We start from the raw sequence: 8,326 nt of genomic DNA, 5'->3' as shown, positions 1-8,326 counted from the left end.
TATTTTATTTCAGATTTCCGATCAATGAAGCTCGTAGGGCTCTGTGGGTTCATATGCTTATTTTTCTTGATAAAGCACAAACAATGTTTGTATTTACAAATGAAATTTTGTATAAGTGTGTAAACGAGTAAGAAATATCATCCGGTATATAAACTAGCATAGCTTTTGGGTTCTGCTTTCAGTTTACATCGACACAAATACAGTAAAAGGTGATTTGAGTTTGAAAAGAGCTTTGTACACTGTTATTTTTCATCATTCGAAGTTCGTATCCAAAAGAAACACTTAAGTTAACGAGACCAAATCAGTTGTATTGCTGGGGCACAAACGCATTAAAAACAAAACGAAAACACCTGAAAAAGCTATTCTGACGTTGTGTTATGCATGTAAACATTGTAACACTCATCATCTGAAATTATTTCGCAGACATAACGTTAAATATGAAGAACACGCAATTCTAACAAGAGCTCTGTCACTGTTTTGACCAATCAAACATGGCGGTCCACCGGCTTCAAACAGACGTACAGCAGACGGTCATAGTGCCATCTCCCCTCCTTATACCTCCATGGACTTCGACCATAGATATCAGTATCTATGGTCGAAGGTTTCAAAACAGTCGCGTTGCCAACTTACTGGAAACTTGTACCAGACAGAACCTACCTCCATGGTAAAGGTGGGCCAAACGGTTATTCTGGAGTAACCGTTATCACAGTTCCAGTTATTCTTTGATAACCGTTATCGTTAACGGTTATTAATAATTGCCAAGTTATTTTTCGCTAGCGAATACCGATAACTCCGACAGTTAAATAACGACATAGTTGGAATCCATCAGTTTAGTTATCAGTATAACTGCGAGTAGTGTGAAATAGCAGGAATGTCGTATGAATCGTGTCATAACCTTAGCTTATTAACTCCGGGTACATTTTAGTTGATGTTAGAATGATTATTAGTGTTTCATATTATATGCTTGTAGTTTATCAGTCGCTATTAGAAATATTATCTTCGCAGCTGCGACAGAAAGTACGCGGAACTTCGTCAAAGCACTGTTTAAGTAAAATGTTAACAACGTGCGTTTTTAAGTATGAAGTAATATGTAAACTGAGTACTGTAGGTTAAATTCGAAGCTTAATTTCTTGTGCTGCTCACATAATAGAATAAAGTGTACAGCCTTATAATACAACAAAAAATATACGTAATGTGACAGATTCGTTTACTCCTGTGCTGTAAAAGCTAGTCCTATTGGGGAAAGTGTGAGTACGCTAATCCAAGTTTTATGTCAGATTTGCAAACTGCTCGATTTCTCCAGCGACAGCATGTTTATAACATATGAAGACATGCAGATCGAAAAGGTTGACAGTGTTACATTTCTGGGACTACAATTCGATAATAAATTCAGTTGGGAAGGGCATAACACATTTTTTCATTCTATTATTTCATAAGGGAGCATATTCTGTGGTAACTTATCAAACGTAGCAAAAGTTTTTCGCGTGTAAAAGCGTGTAATAAAAATCGTTTGTGGTATCAATTCAAGAACATCATGTAGGAACCTGTTCAAGGAACTTTGTATTCTAACCACTGCTTCCTAGTATATCTATTCCTTTATGAAATTTGTTTCAAGTATTTCCAACCAATAGCTTAATACATAATATCAGTACTAGAAATGGGAACAGCAATCTACATAAAGACCTAAAATTAGTTACCTTGGTCCAAAAGGGGTCCAATATTGAGGAACATGCATTTTCAATAAACTGCCAGCAAGTCAGCAACCATTAAAAACTTGGTTTCAGATAAGGCACGGTTTACAGTGTGTTTGAAAGACTATTTGATACAGAAGTGTCTGATTCCACCCGTCATCAATATGCCGGAAATGGCTCTTTTGAGTGTGTCTATGACGTCACTACATACACATGGCAAGAAACACGAAGATGCATATAAATAATACAATAACATTTCCCACCAAAAATACAATCAAACCAATGGGGGTTTTAGGGTGAGGACAAGCTAGTAAAAAAAACACACCATGATCCCAAAACACAAAATGAAGAACAAAAATAAAAAAATACAGCATTCTGCTACACCAACAAAAATCTGCAGGAATCGGACACTTCCCTTGAACAATATAGGTCAACTATAGGTGACCATACCAAAACACCAATACCCACAACTAGAAGTACGAAAATTGGAATCAGACATTTCCCTTGACCTACATAGGTCACCCTCAGATGACGATACTAAAACATCAACACACACAAAATGGGAATCGGTCATTTCCGGTGACCTATATAGGTCCACCACAGCTACTGATGCCAAAAAACCAACACCTACAACTGCGAAAAATAAAACCACAATCCCAAAAGTCCACAAATCAATCATCCCTACATAAATTAAATCACATTCAATACTTCATAAATACACAAAACATCACAGCTAGAAAAAAAATATATATTAATTACCACCAGCAAATTCGGGCACTGCAACCTAGATCGACAGCCCCCCCCCCCCCCACACACACACACAGACACACACAAAAACCAACTCATAAACACCGTGCCGTAATGACATTCACACACCACAACACCTTTACGTCGAAGCAGACGGGTGGAATCAGACGCTTCCATTGACCCCTCCTACTCTGTAGATGAATATCGTAACAGAGACTGATAGACCAGCTTAGGTAAAAATTCTGCTATATTTCAGTTTTGACAGCACTTGGTTGCAACAGTCAAGATCGGGTATTCTGTGTACGATAAATTTATTAAAAGTACGTAACTGTGTTTTATTCTGTCAGTGTACCAATTCTGTAAATATTAGCAGTTACTGTGATATATTCACATATTTTGACAATCTCCTGACAAATGATGAGGATAATAATTATTATATTCCACTGTATTATGTTATACTTTCTGACATGTTATTTGTCATTCGCGATGGCCAGCGGCTATTTCCGTAGCAGTACGAAAATATTTGTTCGCTCCAGTTACTATCCTCTCTGGAAATATCACCTGGAACCACGACCTTTAACTGGAGTCACCGAGTCAGGAACGTCTACACACACAGTTATTCCGTTACCAGCTTCCAGGTTATCTGTGGTGGTAGCCCGATAACTACCAGAGAACTAGAACTACGAGCCAATAACGATAACTGCCAGAGGAGAATACAGGTCTCTGACAGTTATTTCCATAGTCGCTCGAATTCCTAAGTAACTTTCCTTGTACTACCCGTCCAAGCTAAAGTAACACGTAAGGCGGTGGCTTAAGGGAACGACCGTACTTGTTAATGCCTGTACTGCAGCTCCTATCAGCCACGGCTTGGACGTTAACTTTATTTAATTGTTTATGCTAAAAGTAATGAAGGCCCACGAAATAGTACACAGTTCTTATCAACAGATGGCGCGCAGTCTCACAGTTATTCCCATGGTCTATAGAACGCCTTCCAAATGCGCAGTACGATCTTCGGTCAACAGATGGCGCGAGGCACTTGACACTAAACAGTTATTGAAATAACTGTCAGAATCAGAGGAACGGTTATCGCAGTAACCGTTACTTCTCAGTAACCGGTTATTTCTATCAGTTACGTTATTTTCTGCCACCTCTACTCCATGGACAGAACATTGCTCGACAGTTGGAAGATACCATCGGGTAGTTTCCCACACAGAAGACCACCCAAGGGCAACTGCCAGTATAGGTGGAACTGCTCTCACCATCTCTCTACTGTCCATTTCACAATGACTGACCCCTGATTTTGAGCTCATATTTTCGTTACATTGCATAACAAACATTGATGTGTTGTACCTTGCTGGTATCGTGGAAATGTTTACTTTCATTTGGAGTTTGAGTTTTAAATTTTAGCTGAAATGGGGCCGACATACGTTGTCATATTTAAGAGATATTGTGCTTTTCCGAGCATGTTTTGCAGAGTGTGTGATTTGAAGAGTCACAGATGACAGATAATAAGTAAGCGAAAAAGAACTATTGCAGTGTATGTCGCTCCCACGTTAACTAGAAAGTAATATTCATACACTAAATAAAAATAGATATTTCCACGTTTCAAGAGAGGTACAACACATCGATGTTCGTCATGCGATATAATCGGAATATGAGCTCAAAGTCAAAGGTCAATCATTATGAAATGGATAACAGAGAGGGTCGTGTTTGTTTCACACGACCCTGAAGTGTTCGTATTGCAGTGCTGATCTCCGAGAGCGATACATATTTTTTTTAAAGACTGGTTCATTGTGTTGCCTACGGCTATAGCAATAAAACTGGGTAGTCAGACGCTACTTTTCACAGGTAACTACTTTAGCTCAATTAATACTCATGGTTTCATGGAGGAAAGGAGGATATAAGATGAATACCAACAAAAGCAAAATAGGATAATGGGTGCTGAGGGAATTAGATTTGGAAATGAGACACTTACAGTAGTAAATGAGTTTTGCTATTTTGGGAGCAAAAAAACTGATTATGGTCGAAGTAGAGAGTAAATAAAATATAGACTGGAAATGGAAAGCGTTTCTGAAGAAGAGAAATCTGTGAACCTCTAATGTAGATTTAACTGTCAGGAAGTCGTTTCTGAAAGTGTTTGTATGGAGTGTAGCCACGTATGGAAGTGAAACATGGATGATAAATACTTTATACAAGCAGAGAATAGAATGTTTCGAAATGTGGTGCTACTGAAGAATGTTGTAGATTAGGTGGGCAGATCACATAACTAATGAGGAGGTATTGATTAGAATTGGGGAAAAGAGGAGTTTGTGGCACAACTTGACTAGAAGGAGGGATCGGTTGGTAGGGCATGTTCTGACTCATCAAGAGATCACCAATTAAGTATTGGAGGTCAGTGTGGAGGGTAAAAATCGTAGAGGGAAACCAAGAGGTGAATACACTAAGCAGATTCAGAAGGATGTAGGTTGCAATAGGTATTGGGAGTTGAAGAAACTTGCATAGGATAGAGCAGCATGGAGAGCTGCATCAAACCAGTCTCTGGACTGAAAACCACAACAACAACAACATGGTTTCAACAGGGACTGACTATTTCAACTAAATGACTTGCTTCTAGGATCCCGAAAGATAATGCAATAAGAAGCTTGTGGGTCAAGGCATTGCGATGAAAAGGCTGAAAACCACTGGAATATTGCAGAGTACATTCAGATCATTTTTACAAAGTTCACGTAGATTGAACGACGTTGCCATGTATTTTCTCATTTCACTCATAAATGCAGAATATAAGTTTCACAAGTTGTTACTTAAATAATTGTAATGTTTCACTGTGTTGTGAAATTTTTGGAATTTGAAGTTAGACTGGTATCTGGCGTCCCTGTACTGGGTGCTTTTACTTAAGTGACCACGTTTTATGCTAACACAGGGAGTAAATATCGTAATATAGCAAGAAATAGGTCTTCCAAAGTTTTCAACCTTTTTGTTCCTATATTTGCGTCCAATGATAATTATATGTGTGACCTGTGCAATTTATATGTTTTCAGATTACGCTGCTATTTTTTAAAACCATATACATTATGATTTATTGTGATATGTATGCCTACATGGAAAAATAAGTGTGTGCTAAAAAAGGCTGCTGTGAATCAGTTGCAGTACATAATCTCCTCTTAAATGCTTTTGTGTAGGTTTCTAAAAACTTTCATGTGATTGTATACATTACATAAATGATATGAATCATACTGCAATGTGATGACTAGTTGAGGGAAACTTGTCATGAAATATATAGTGTGCTAAAGATATGATTAAATCATTACATGACAGCAGTTTTCACTTTGTTAAATGCAGTTTCTGCTTCTCTATTCCACTGTAATTTATTGTAAAACATTGAAAAAAACTGCAGTTTTAACTGGACATAAGTGTTGATGTATCAACGTACCTGTCTTCTCAAACACCTCGCTGCAACAGTGATATCTGTCGTCTCTTGGCTGTCAGTGGTTCCACAGTTAAGATATATGTGTATGTGACACTAAGCCTTCGTTTTGAGTTAGTGTGGCGATTTATTGTGGTAGACATAGTATACCCCATCCTTGGAGAGGGCCCTTTATTAGTGTATGGCCTGTTACTGGATCTACATCACTGCCACTTCGACATTTACTCGGTCATTTACACTATGTGGACAGCATTGCCATACACATAATCGCTGGTGATTCTCTATTCTTAGAACTCCAAAAAGCAGCTCCCAGAGTCCACTCAGTAGCTACCTAAACCAGTGTCTGTACTGTGCTCAACAGCACATTATATACGAGCCATGCTAGGACCACCGATTCAAATCAACCACATCGATACCACCCAAGAAACTGAATGTGGTGAAGAAAGAATTTTATTTTACGCAGTTCCAAGGGATCTGTCACCTGTCAGACAAAAGGGGGGCGTCGCCCTCCACATCCTTCCAAGGAAAACCAACGGATGGCGAGCATGTGGTGATTACTGGCAACTGCCGCCGTTGGATAAGCAGCTGCCAGCAGAAACTCGTATACTCCTAGCTCACTTATTTGTTACATAGTTTAATTCTTAATTTATTTGCGTGTTTTTGGTACTTGCATTGTTTAATTCATAAATTTCGGGCGTATTATAGTATTTGAGAGTTGTAGCATCGCGTTTTAGTACCCGAATAGTGTAAATTCGCGTAGTCGCCTGTCTTCTGTTTTTGCTTTGAACGGCCAGTGTCGGTTGGTCACAGCCAGTGTGCTCCCTGCCGCCGTTGGATAAGCAGCTGCCAGCAGAAAGTCGTATACTCCTAGCTCACTCATTTGTTACATAGTTTAATTCTGAATTTCTTTGTGTGTTTTTGGTACTTGCATTGTTTAATTCATAAATTTCTGGCGTATTATAGTATTTGAGAGTTGTAACATCGCGTTTTAGTACCTGAATAGTGTAAAATCGCGTAGTCTCCTTCCGCCGCCGAGCAGTGTGTCAGCAGTGCGCAAGTAGTAGCATTACTGCATTTACTAGGCAATCTTGTATTTTAATAACCGTTTAAATTTTGTGTCGATTTGTTTGTGATCTCTGTAGATTAGTTCAAACGTTCTTTGCACAACAGTTTTAGCATGGATAGGGACTGCAACTCCTGTGTTCGGATGCAGGCTGAGTTGGCATCCCTTCGCTCCCAGCTTCAGGCAGTGTTGGCTTCGGTCACACAGCTTGAGGCTGTTGCCAATGGGCATTATTGGGGGGGTCCGGATGGGGGTTTGTCAGGGAGGGCCAGCTCGTCCTACGCATCCCCCGATCGGACTACGACTGTGGCTGCCCAGGATATTGCCCACATTGAGGCTGACCACTCACCTGTGGTAGGGTGGGAGGTCGTCTCGAGGTGTGGCAGGGGGCGAAAGACATTCCGGACGGCCGAAAGGAAGGCCTCTCTAGTTTGTCTGACGAACCGGTTTCAGGCTCTGTCTCAGGCTGCTACTGATCTTCGGCTGGACGTGGCTGCTTGTTCTGTTCCAGAGGTTGCCCCTCAGTCTGCAAGATCCGAGTGGTCGCAGAGGGTGGGCTTACTGGTAGTTGGGAGCTCCAACGTCAGGCGCATAATGGGGCCCCTTAGGGATATGGCAGCAAGAGAGGGGAAGAAAACCAATGTGCACTCCGTGTGCATACTGGGGGGAGTCATTGCAGATGTGGAAAGGGTCCTTCTGGATGCCAAGAAGGGTACAGGGTGCACCCATCTGCAGGTGGTCACTCATGTCGGCACCAATGATGTGTGTCGCTATGGATCGGAGGAAATCCTCTCTGGCTTCCGGCGGCTATCTGATTTGGTGAAGACTGCCAGTCTCGCTAGTGGGATGAAAGCAGAGCTCACCATCTGTAGCATCGTCGACAGGACTGACTGCGGACCTTTGTTACAGAGCTGAGTGGAGGGTCTGAATCAGAGGCTGAGACGGTTCTGTGACCATGTGGGCTGCAGATTCCTCGACTTGCGCCATAGGGTGGTGGGGTTTCGGGTTCCGCTGGATAGGTCAGGAGTCCACTACACGCAACAAGTGGCTACACGGGTAGCAGGGGTCGTGTGGCGTGGACTGGGAGGTTTTTTTTTAGGTTAGATGGCCTCGGGCAAGTACAGAAAGGGCAACAGCCTCAAAGGGTGTGGGGCAAAGTCAGGACATGCGGGGACCAAGCAGCAATCGGTATTGTAATTGTAAACTGTCGAAGCTGCATTGGTAAAGTACCTAAACTTCAAGCGCTGATAGAAAGCGCCGAAGCTGAAATCGTTATAGGTACAGAAAGCTGACTGAAGCCAGAGATAAATTCTGCCGAAATTTTTACAAAGGCACAGACGGTGTTTAGAAAAGATAGATTGCACGCAACTGGTGGTGGCGTGCTTGTCGCTGTTAATAGTA

Source organism: Schistocerca serialis, chromosome 4 (assembly GCF_023864345.2).
Source record: "Schistocerca serialis cubense isolate TAMUIC-IGC-003099 chromosome 4, iqSchSeri2.2, whole genome shotgun sequence".
Lineage (NCBI taxonomy): Eukaryota > Metazoa > Arthropoda > Insecta > Orthoptera > Acrididae > Schistocerca > Schistocerca serialis.
This window is presented reverse-complemented; position numbering follows the sequence as displayed.